Genomic DNA, 12,060 nt, shown 5'->3' with positions numbered 1-12,060 from the left:
TGACTTCATCTCATAAAGATTTTTTTTTTTCTTCTCACTTATTTTTCTCTCTTTCTTTTACACTCACTTTCTCTTATTCATGCAAAATATAATATTTTTTTCTTCTATTTTTTTCTCAACAATCCAATGACACTTCTTCTCCATAATTGATGTCGTTCATCCCTTCATCAGTAATTTTGGAGCCTCACTTCATTATTGTTCACGTTATTTAGATGCCTACTTCAACACTATCATTAGCTTGGCACTATTCGTGTTGTTCACGACATTTTACAAACACCGTTTTTGGCATTGCCTGTGAATCCACGCTATTCTCAGCCTTGATTCATTCCATGGCTTTGATGCCATTTTTTGTTGACACTGTAGATCTTGGATTCACACCGTCTTTCTCAGGTAGTTTTCGGCTCCCGTGGTGCTCATCTGTTGAATGTGCAGTATGTACTTCAGAATTATATTTTGAACATGTTGGGCATTGAGTTTGCTTATGGATTTACTTTTTTAAAGGTGGCGTCTAACTCCCTGACTGTAGGTTCCTTGACAACCCCCTTGGGTACCAGCTTAATTCCTTGTTGCAAATACCCCAACAGTTGGTTCCTCTAGTACTTGGATGTTTACTCCTACTTCCCTCTCTTAGAAACTACATTTTTTTTAGCTGTAGAAGGTTACTTATGTTGTTTGATAATTTTGGTAAAGACAAAGTAGAAAGTTGATTTGGCAAAGTAGAATATCCTGTACCTTTCTTGTAGGTTGTGTTGTGATTGTTGATTGCAAAAACTGATTTAAAACTACGAAACCAATTTTTTGGATGTTACCATTACAGGGAGAGACTTGGTTAAAATTTTTTATAACTCAGATGTTTCCATTACCTAACAAGTACCTTTGGAGGTTTTGAATCTTCCTCCTCTGCTCTCCTTGTTATATGTTCTTCTTAGAGTCCTCCGGCCCTTTTAATAAATTTCCATTTTGTCCCCTGTTGGTCACTACTGACCAGTTTGCAATTCTTAAGTCAACTCCTCTGGTGCAACTCACTTGCTCCCTTAGTTACTATGGAATATGAGTATAGGCCCTTTGGCACTTTATCATCAAGTACTGGTACCACTTCTTGCCTTGAAAATATCAGGGAGTTGCTTGTCTAGCCTAGTTCTAGAGCAACCCGTTGACTTCAAGTTTCCTTTAAGGATTTTTTTTTTCAAGATCTACATACAATAATCATTGTATTTTGATGTAATAAGTTTATCATACATATAAATAGTTGGGTGTTTGTTGAACAATAAGCCATGTTTGGCTTTTTTATTCATGAATGATAGTGGCCACATGGCCTAATTTATTTTATTTTATTTTTTTTACGTTAGTCTTCTGTACGCTTTACACAGTAGAAGTAATGCCCACTTGCTTACACTTAGTCATTATGTCAACTTTTTTCCTCTTACATTTATTACAAGTGAGCCTAGGAGAGGCTGTTGGTCAGCCTCAAGGAAAGGCTATAGATCAACCCTATGGAGGTTATGGATTGACCCTATGTGCTTCTTCATGTTGGTGCTACCCCATCGGCCTTTTGCAAGGCGCAATGGCTATGGACTTTAAGAATCATGTAACTGGAATTGTTGCTTGAGGAACTAGAGGATCAAAACTATGATATGAGGAGTCTGGATCGTGGAAACATTGGTTCCCTTGATATTGTAATTGTTATCGTTAAGCCTAGAGTCACTTAAGGAACCTAAGTCATGGTACCATTGAAATTGGAGTAATAAATGCCATCGTTTGAGAGGCTGGTGTGGCTATTTAGGTGTAATGACATGAAAATTTTAAGAAATAAATAAATCATTATTTTGATATTTTAATGTTATTATATTATTTAAATATATTTTTATAAGATTATTTTAAAGTTTTAAATATAAAAATCCAATTATAATTTAGGGTATATTTAATTCTTAAGATCTATTGTAATGCTATTTTATTATTGCTACCATTTAAAATCTTAGTGTATTATTATTAAATGGTGAAGGGGAGGTATGACTTTAAGTAATTATTATTATTATTATTATTATTATTATTATTATTATTATTATTATTATTATTATTATTATTATTATTGGTTCTAAGATTTAATTTAGTTTATTATTAATTTTATAGTGTTGTTAATTAAATTTGTTATCATATTATATAATTTTTAAGATAAAGGTAGATAAGATTTTTTTAAAAATTATTATTTAAATATTATTGTCACACCTTACCCTTTCATAAGATATGACATTGTAACAACTCAGAAAAAAAAATAATATATTGATTGATTTGAGGTTGGCGTGTGACAGTGGAAATCCACTGTCCCTGCCAACCTTTAAAAAAAAAAAATTTTGAAATTTGGAAACAGACCCATGCAAACCCCCCCTCACCCCCACGCACTCTCTCCCTTTCACCCTCTCTTGCTCATCCTTTCTTCATTTTTCCGGCCGGCAAAGGACACCACTACTGGTGATGAAGACCGGTGAGTCTCCAGCATGCTCCGGTGAGCCTCTATGGCAGCAAGCAAGGCGGCAAAGGACGGCAATGGAGGCTAGTTTCAATGAGAGAGGGAGGTGGACGCATGTGCGAGGCTGCCACTTTCGAGCTTCGTTCCGACGTCATCTGGTGGTTGTTTCCGACGAGGCTGGGCTCGTTCAACTCTCGGCACAGCAAGCTTCAAGAACCAACTAGCCTCGCCTCCAACGGTGGCCGGAGGGAGAAGATCCGGTGAGGGAAAGTTGGAAGAAAAACATGTGGGTTTCGAGCTTTCCGGCCACTTTTCCAGCAATCCGACCGTCGGATTGGAAATCCGAGGCCACCGATGGACTCAAGACGACGAGATCTTCGGGATAGAACTGGTCCCGCTCCGATCGGACACCGTTTGAAAAAGGCGATAATCGGACGGTCCAGATCGCTTGGTGAGATTTTCGAACTTTTTCGATTTCTAAAATTTAAAAATAATTTTATGATAATTATTAACAAAATTTGGACTTAATTTAGGTGCGATTGGATCGAGGATAGCTCACCAAATCGGATCGCATTTTCACCGATCCGGCTGCCCGACGGCCAATCTCAGAACGTGGTCAATATTACAGTCAATCCTAGCATTTTCAGACGTTTTGGACGCGTTCCAGGTGTCAGAATTGGCATAGGTAAACCCGAACTCCAAGTTGCTCATTTTCGGCTAATATCGATTTAGAATAAAATTCATAAAATATTCGTGGATTATCGAAAAATTATAATTCCTTTTGCAATAGTCATATAATATTATTAAGGACCGCGGGGCAAAATTTTAGAATTTTTAGAGCTTGTTTGAGTGGATTTTTGATAAATGTCAATTATAGGGACTAAAACGTAATTTTTAAGATTTTGAGTATTGTCTGATTTGGAGGGCCCAGGAGGGGCCATGTGATATTGATGAGATGTGGTTGTGGAAATTGAGAATTTAGAAGTGTTATTTGAGCCTTTTTGCAGGTTGGGTAGGTCCCAGGTATAGGGGAAACTCTGCCGGATTTCCGGCATGGATTAGGCTGTCTATTGCCTCTTTAGAATTTTATCTTAACTTAGTACTAATAAATTTATAATTTAATTATTAGGTGATCGAGGTCAGCTATTTTTCTGCATCCAGCAGCCACAATAGTCATCGGTGTACTGTGAGTAAAATATTAATTTTAATTGTAATTTCGATATTATTATATGTTCAAGCATGCCCATGCATCACTTATATGCATATATTTATATAGTTAAACTCTAGGCACGATCTATGTTGCATTCATAACTGTTAACGTGCTATGAATGTTGTTGTGGTAATTTGGAGCCGTGTGCGTGCGTTGGTGTGCGTGTGATGTGGTGTGGACTATGGACAGGACGGGTAGTCACGGCTTGAGTTCTTTGTCGACCCGATCCTTCTGGGGTAGTCACGCTTGAGTTCTTCGTTGGGACCCCGATTTGGTTTATTAAGCGAAAGTCCGCTTGAGTTCTTCACGGCACTGTGTTGGATTTAAGAGAGTCAGATAGGGATCAGCTCTCATATATTATGATTGATATTACAGGGTGTGTGAGTGTTCCAAATTACCTTTTTGATGTTATGATGTGAAGATGTTGTTGATGTTGCATTTCACTCTACAGGGTACATTAGTTTTAGATAGTTATAGAGATTATGGTTAAAATTGATATTTTACTCTCTGAGTCGAACGCTCACTCCTGTTCAATATTTTTCCAGGCCACAGGAGGAGTTATTTTACAGAGCAACCTGTTTTCTTCCTCGCAGGTTTAACGTCGATTATTTAATTGTTTTACTGTCTTTTCAAAATTAAAAATCTAGAACTCCGCATGTGTTAGAATTAGTGTGGACCTTGGTAGAGGTTGTGTTAATTTAAATTTTTTTGATTAATAAATGAAGATTTGTATGGTATTTAAACAGTTTGTAAATGAGGTAACAGGGTTGAGCTGGGCTCCCCTGATTTTAGTTTCTAGAAATTTCTAGGCTAAGTTGGCCCGAAATGAAATTATAACAGTTTGATTTAAATTATTTTATATGCATATTGGGCCTAAATTGTGGGCCTGGTTATGGATTTGAGGAATAGTTAGGCTTACTACGGGCCTCGGGGGCTTTAAGCTGGCCCAGGTCCTAGTGCCGGTCCGGCCCATAGGTTGGGTCGTGACAAAGTTGGTATCAGAGCTTAGGCTCTAGATTCATGGGAAAGAATATACTTGGGAGTGTAAAAGGAGTCTTGTTAGGATGTTACATGCGGAGTATAGGATTCTGTTTTGTCTTTTCTGTAATTCTTTGTTTCTAGATTTTGCGTTATACCTCGGGAAATATAAAAGTACCTCAATTAGTGTCTTGATTTTCGTGGAGTACATAGAAATGTGAAATAGAGTTAGTAGACATGTGAGATCTATCATGAGGATATGTACTCCAAGAAATACTATATTTTTGTCGGTATGGGTTTAAATGGTGTGCCTATTTTGTGCAAGGCACGAGTACATAAAGGTGAGTCTTGAAAGTACAGTTGCCCTAGATAAGGATGAGGATATCACTGCTGACAGTCATCAGTGGATGACCCAGTCATAATAAGTTTATGATAATAAAAGATTAAAGAGAGATAAGAAATTAGGAGACCTAGTCGGTCAGGACGTATCGTAGTAACTATACAATGTTCTCGATGTCTGCTCTGTAAGCTGCAGATTACAGTACCGACATGAGATTATTGTGTAGAGCTGCGTGCATCCCCGTGGTGCTCCATAATGAGGGTGTTTGCGGATGGCTTCTGTTTTGGTACAGTTATTCCAGAACAGAGTTTTATATCTGCAGAGGAGTTGGGAACTCCTGGTTAGGGGTCTAGAGTTAGAATATTGAAAGGTCACAGTTGGGTAATAACTAGAGTCAGTGACTCAGTTACCCTAGCATGAGCTAGAGTTACAATAAGAATTGCCATCAGACCAGAGGTTTTGGATTAGTTGCAAAGTAAAGGTGACACCTATAGAGTGAGATTATCTAGTATTCAGTATGGAATTTTGGATGGTTTTTGCAGTATGACAAACATTTTGCTTAAAGCTTAGTGAGAATAGTATACCTTGTGTGTATCAGTATGGAATAAAGTACAACCCTACTACTTAGAGAAGGTCGAAACTATGAATTGATGATTTACAGAGCTATGATATGATAAAGGAGACATTAATTTGACAGGGTTTTGGGCAAGGTGGTAAATGTAGTACCTTTGTTGCAGCAAGTTAGGGTATAGTCCTATCTTTTCAGAAGGGATCGAAAGTTATTACTAATAATGGTAACCAATAAAATAGTGCCCCAGATAGGACTGTAGAGTGTGGTAGAGAGTAGTTGGCTCGGGTATCCTGCAGAGGATACAAGTTTCATTATAGGAATCATATATAATCAGATCACGATGGATGTAAATCCTTTGAATTGGATGACGGGTTTGGGTGCCCGGAATCTTAAGTTTTGGCTAATTGAGTAAACATGGAAAATAATAATAATAATAATAATAATAATAATAATAATAATAATAATAATAATAATAATAATAATAATAATAATAATAATAATAATAATAATAATAAATAAAATTACTACAGAATCAGTTCTCGAGGTAGTAAGGGTATTATGTAAACTAAAGGATAAGAATAGAAATCATACGATAAAGGTATGACTGCAATTTCCTTAGTTCCTTTCTAACTTCATATTGTTCAAAACAATAGTATAATCTAATTATAATAGTATTAAGAGTAATAAATTAGCGAAGATAAATCATAGAAGGCCAATGGATAAAGAAAGTGCAGAATGAAGGTTTAGACAATTGATTGCAGATGCAATATAATCTAAATGCTAGTGGAAGTACTAGCTAGAGTGGTCAAAGGACCAAATCATGCAAAGACGGACATATGATAACGCGATAGAGACTCTGAAAGATATAGTCAGCAAGTACAGCTGTCATGTTAAGAAGAGGAATGGAACCAGGGATAGAATAGTTAAGTTCTATTTTTGGGTAAGACAAAAGAAATAAATGAAATGACAACCTGAAGAGCGCATAATAAAAGGAACAAAATTAAGATATAGGGTAAGCTAAGTGTTATTCTTGGCAAGGTGAATGACAAGGATGGAAAACCCAAAATGGGACCACATTAGTGAGAATAGTGATGGAGGTATGGAATCTAGTAATGTAATACTCAAAGCATGATGTAGTTGAGATAGTGACATGGGCAAGATTCTTTTAACTTGTTAACAGTATCAAGAAGATTAAGCGAGGAACACAATAATAATGAGCAAAAGCTAGAAGGTGTGAGATGATATTGCGGACTATCTAATTAGGTAGAGAAAAAGAAGTTAGTAAGTAGTAAGTTGAATAAAAGTTAATCTAAGGGATCAAATAGGTATGATGAGTGGAAAGAATTATAGATAATGACACATAGGTTTTAGTTTAGACTTTTGAGATAGTGAGAAGGTAGTTAGAGGTTCGTTATGAATGTCAGGCAAACGTCTTTAGTGTGATCAACAGAATCACTTTACAGTGAAGCAATAACGACAGAACAATAGTAGCGGTAGAACGAGAAGTGACAAGCCTGGGTGGTTATAAATCACTAGAAAGTTCAAGGATCAAATTAATGACCATAGATAAGGGTGGAATTAGTGTTGGAAGAATCTATTAGTAAGAGAAATCTTTCAGGAATCAACAAAAGTTAAGGGCACAATATAAACGATCTTAGATATGAATCATAGGTCGAGTATAAGTAAAGTTAATAAATTATAAAATATTATGTCAGGAAGGACAATGGTACGGTAAAGGGTTTATGCAGATGATGCCTTATGGGTAGAGCACAATTGTGCTAGGAGATGATAAAATTTGAAGAGAAAGACTAGGAAACATAGGTTAAACGTTATTATATGGACAATCGGGCGTAGTTGAATATAAGAGGATATTTTTCTTTCTTTTCAAGTTTAGCTTGTACTTCTGGTTCTAAGAAGGTTATATAAGGAACAGAGACTGAGTCAAGGAGACCTAGTTATTGGAGAGTTTGGTAGGCACCAATTCATACACAAATTTCCTGATATGAGAATGACAGTAAGTGCATACCTAGTATTAATTATGAAAGGACGAACAGAGTAATGACAGGAGTTAAATTGAGTTAGCTACTAAGGCTTGCAACTGTTTTAAACTATGAGCTGGAGAGAATATTAATTGTGAATGAGTTACAGCGAATAAGATTGTTGCTAATAGGAAAAGTTGAGGCTGAAGTTTGGAAAGCTATGGTAGTATATGTGATTATATTAAGGAGAATGAACACGTGAAGTATCTTATTTGGAATTAAGGCATGGCACACATTTCCCACAGCCATGTAGTTCAGATGGAACTTATAGTTTCAAGGGCTCCTATCCATCCAGGATGAGCAATTTCCTACTGAGGCTGGTGGGGAATGATAATGTTCTGATAGTTAAGTTGGGAAAGGGGATACAAAAAGAATTTTCTATGGTTAATTATAAGTGTTACAAAGGGTGAAGAATGTGCCGGTAGGAGTAAATTGTAAGGTTAGAATTCTCAAAGTAATAGAACTAGTAATCAAGATAAGACTAAGAAATAAAATGAAAGTTAAAGTTGATGATGGGATGGACATCCTTGAAGGAAAAAGGTGTAAGGGTGAAATAGGATTAAGATTAAGGAATAAGTGGAGCAAGTCGAAAAGATATCAACAATACCAGAAATAGGAAAAAGGAAAGTGGATAAGATGTAAAGGACAGGAAAGAAAGCTCGATAGAGCTAGTTATAATGACGAGGATAAGGAGGAATAGGTATGCTAGGAACACACTAAGAGATGTTTAAAACAAGTTATTATGAGATGATAGATTAAAGAAGTAGTAGAGCCTCGATCTGAGTGCCAATGTGTCAGAAGTAGGCCACATACTAAGAAGTTTTAGGAAGAAGTCCAGATATTCTCATTCCAAAGGAGGAGTGAGAATTGATAAAGTCTCATGGATTGAGTTGTCAGGGAATATAAACACTTTTGTTACTTAGAAGGTGAGACCTAGTTCACTTTCCAATGTTGATAAATGATACACTTGGCTCTTGAAGGAGACTCTACCTGACTAGTTACATAAGATGGATAAAGGTTGGTCTAAGTACCTTAGTAATGACACAAAAGAGATTAAAAATTTTGAAGTATCATGGGAGTGAGAAGATTTATAGGTATTGACTACTGAGGTTATAAGAAGAGTGAAGATCTCGAACAAGATGCCTAGATTAGGTGCTACAAGAAAGCTACTCATAGGATACCATGGAATAAGGAACATAAGCTATGTCATTTAGGGAAACAAAGATTATTGAAACAAAGGGATAAGGACTGAAGTCACCAAGAGACATGTTAGGGCGTAATAAAAGTGAGGTAAGCACCAAAGTTAATTAAAGTTATCAGAGATCAAGTCGAGAGTAATGAAGTTATAATGAATACCAGAGATGTCAGAAGAATGTTCAGTGAATAGCTAAGAGATAAGAGCATCTCTAGAAAGAGATGATGACAAATAGGACACTATAGTAGAATCAGAGAACAGTAGAATATCATATATAATATACAAAGAGTTTGAAGAATAAATGTTTTACAAACATCTGCATAGCTGGAGGAGTAATGATTGCACTTGTTCCGATAATCTTCTTTTCCATATCTCTTGTTTATTCGAAAATTCGAGGACGAATTTTTCTTAAGGGGGGAAGAATGTAACAAGCCAGAAAAAAAAAAATAATATATTGAATGATTTGAGGTTGGTATGTGACAGTGGAAATCCACTGTCACTGCCAACCTTTAAAAAAAAAAAAAAAATTTGAAATTTGGAAACAGACCCATGCAAACCCCCCCTCACCCCCACGCACTCTCTCCCTTTCACCCTCTCTTTCTCATCCTTTCTTCATTTTTCCGGCTGGCAAAGGACACCACTGCTGGTGATGAAGACCGGTGAGTCTCCAGCATGATCCGGCGAGCCTCTACGGCAGCAAGCAAGGCGGCAAAGGGCGGCAATGGAGGCTAGTTTCAATGAGAGAGGGAGGTGGACGCATGTGCGAGGCTGCCACTTTCGAGCTTCGTTCCGACGTCATCTGGTGGTTGTTTCCGACGAGGCTGGGCTCGTTCAACTTTCGGCACAGCAAGCTTCAAGAACCAACCAGCCTCGCCTCCAACGGTGGCCGGAGGGAGAAGATCCGGTGAGGGAAAGTTGGAAGAAAAACATGTGGGTTTCGAGCTTTCCGGCCACTTTTTCGGCAATCCGACAGTCGGATTGGAAATCCGAGGCCACCGATGGACTTAAGACGACGAGATCTTCGGGATAGAACTGGTCCTGCTCCGATCGGACACCGTTTGAAAAAGGCGATAATCGGACGGTCCAGATCGCTTGGTGAGATTTTCGAACTTTTTCGATTTCTAAAATTTAAAAATAATTTTATGATAATTATTAACAAAATTTGGACTTAATTTAGGTGCGATTGGATCGAGGATAGCTCACCAGCGTCGGGACTGCATTTTCAGCCAGATCCGACTGCCCGACGGCCAATCTCAGAACGTGGTCAATATTATAGTCAATCCTAGCATTTTCAGACGTTCTGGACGCGTTCCAGGTGTCAGAATTGGCATAGGTAAACCCGAACTCCAAGTTGCTCATTTTTGGCTAATATCGATTTAGAATAAAATTCATAAAATATTCGTGGATTATCGAAAAATTATAATTCCTTTTGCAATAGTCATATAATATTATTAAGGACCGCGGGGCAAAATTTTAGAATTTTTAGAGCTTGTTTGAGTGGATTTTTGATAAATGTCAATTATAGGGACTAAAACGTAATTTTTAAGATTTTGAGTATTGTCTGATTTGGAGGGCCCAGGAGGGGCCATGTGATATTGATGAGATGTGGTTGTGGAAATTGAGAATTTAGAAGTGTTATTTGAGCCTTTTTGCAGGTTGGGTAGGTCCTGTATAGGAAACTCTGCCGGATTTCCGGCATGGATTAGGCTGTCTATTGCCTCTTTAGAATTTTATCTTAACTTAGTACTAATAAATTTATAATTTAATTATTAGGTGATCGAGGTCAGCTATTTTTCTGCATCCAGCAGCCACAATAGTCATCGGTGTACTGTGAGTAAAATATTAATTTTAATTGTAATTTCGATATTATTATATGTTCAAGCATGCCCATGCATCACTTATATGCATATATTTATATAGTTAAACTCTAGGCACGATCTATGTTGCATTCATAACTGTTAACGTGCTATGAATGTTGTTGTGGTAATTTGGAGCCGTGTGCGTGCGTTGGTGTGCGTGTGATGTGGTGTGGACTATGGACAGGACGGGTAGTCACGGCTTGAGTTCTTCGCTGGGACCCGATCCTTCGGGGGGTAGTCACGGCTTGAGTTCTTCGTTGGGACCCCCGATTTGGTTTATTAAGCGAAAGTCCGGCTTGAGTTCTTCGCTGGCACCAGGTTGGATTTAAGAGAGCTGTATAGGGGATCAGCTCTCATATATTATGATTGATATTACAGGGTGTGTGAGTGTTCCAAATTACCTTTTTGATGTTATGATGTGAAGATGTTGTTGATGTTGCATTTCACTCTACAGGGTACATTAGTTTTAGATAGTTATAGAGATTATGGTTAAAATTGATATTTTACTCTCTGAGTCGAACGCTCACTCCTGTTCAATATTTTTCCAGGCCACAGGAGGAGTTATTTTACAGAGCAACCTGTTTTCTTCCTCGCAGGTTTAACGTCGATTATTTAATTGTTTTACTATCTTTTCAAAATTAAAAATCTAGAACTCCGCATGTGTTAGAATTAGTGTGGACCTTGGTAGAGGTTGTGTTAATTTAAATTTTTTTGATTAATAAATGAAGATTTGTATGGTATTTAAACAGTTTGTAAATGAGGTAACAGGGTTGAGCTGGGCTCCCCTGATTTTAGTTTCTGAAAATTTCTGGGCTAAGTTGGCCCGAAATGAAATTATAACAGTTTGATTTAAATTATTTTATATGCATATTGGGCCTAAATTGTGGGCCTGGTTATGGATTTGAGGAATAGTTAGGCTTACTACGGGCCTCGGGGGCTTTAAGCTAGCCCAGGTCCTAGTGCCGGTCCGGCCCATAGGTTGGGTCGTGACAGACATACTCTCGTGATATGTCTAATGAATTATCGAAACACCCTCTACAGATAATCTATTAAACATATTATAAGGGATTTAACGATTTCAATTTCATTTTCAAGTGAAACTTGTCGATAAAAGATTTAATAGTTATTTTAAGGTTTAAGAAAAATACCATGAAATTAATTAAAAAAACAGTATTTTTAAAACTTAAAGAAATTAGATGAAAATCCGGTGTGGTGATGGCTAAAAATCTGTCTATCTAAAAATTTTAAACTTGTTAAAACAAACTAAAGCAATATATTTATAACATCAAATTTATCAAATCAACATTTCAACAACTGCTTTCTTCATTCACAACCAAAAGAAATAAATCCTTACAAATTTACATTCATTTTGTAACACCCCTATATTTGGTAGTGCGTTTT

General features: G+C 36.9%; 2 long non-coding RNA genes across 3 annotated transcripts; both read left to right on the top strand.

The window, feature by feature from the left end:
* The first annotated feature begins 3,076 nt into the window (after positions 1 to 3,076).
* On the top strand, positions 3,077 to 4,414 carry LOC131181531 (uncharacterized). The gene is made up of 2 exons (XR_009150059.1): positions 3,077 to 3,653; positions 4,223 to 4,414. It is a non-coding gene; the product is annotated as an uncharacterized LOC131181531 (long non-coding RNA).
* Positions 4,415 to 9,826: 5,412 nt separating this feature from the next.
* Positions 9,827 to 11,513, top strand: LOC131181669 (uncharacterized). 2 transcript variants are annotated; one of them, XR_009150166.1, is made up of 3 exons: positions 9,827 to 10,133; positions 10,574 to 10,630; positions 11,208 to 11,513. It is a non-coding gene; the product is annotated as an uncharacterized LOC131181669 (long non-coding RNA). The 2 variants fall into 2 exon arrangements; XR_009150165.1 differs by lacking the exon at positions 9,827 to 10,133 and having other exon boundaries at positions 10,481 to 10,630.
* Positions 11,514 to 12,060: the final 547 nt, after the last annotated feature.

Source organism: Hevea brasiliensis, chromosome 7, assembly GCF_030052815.1.
Source record: "Hevea brasiliensis isolate MT/VB/25A 57/8 chromosome 7, ASM3005281v1, whole genome shotgun sequence".
NCBI classification, from domain to species: Eukaryota; Viridiplantae; Streptophyta; class Magnoliopsida; order Malpighiales; family Euphorbiaceae; genus Hevea; species Hevea brasiliensis.
Note: the sequence above shows the minus strand (reverse complement) of the source record. Positions and strands in the feature narration are given on the sequence as shown.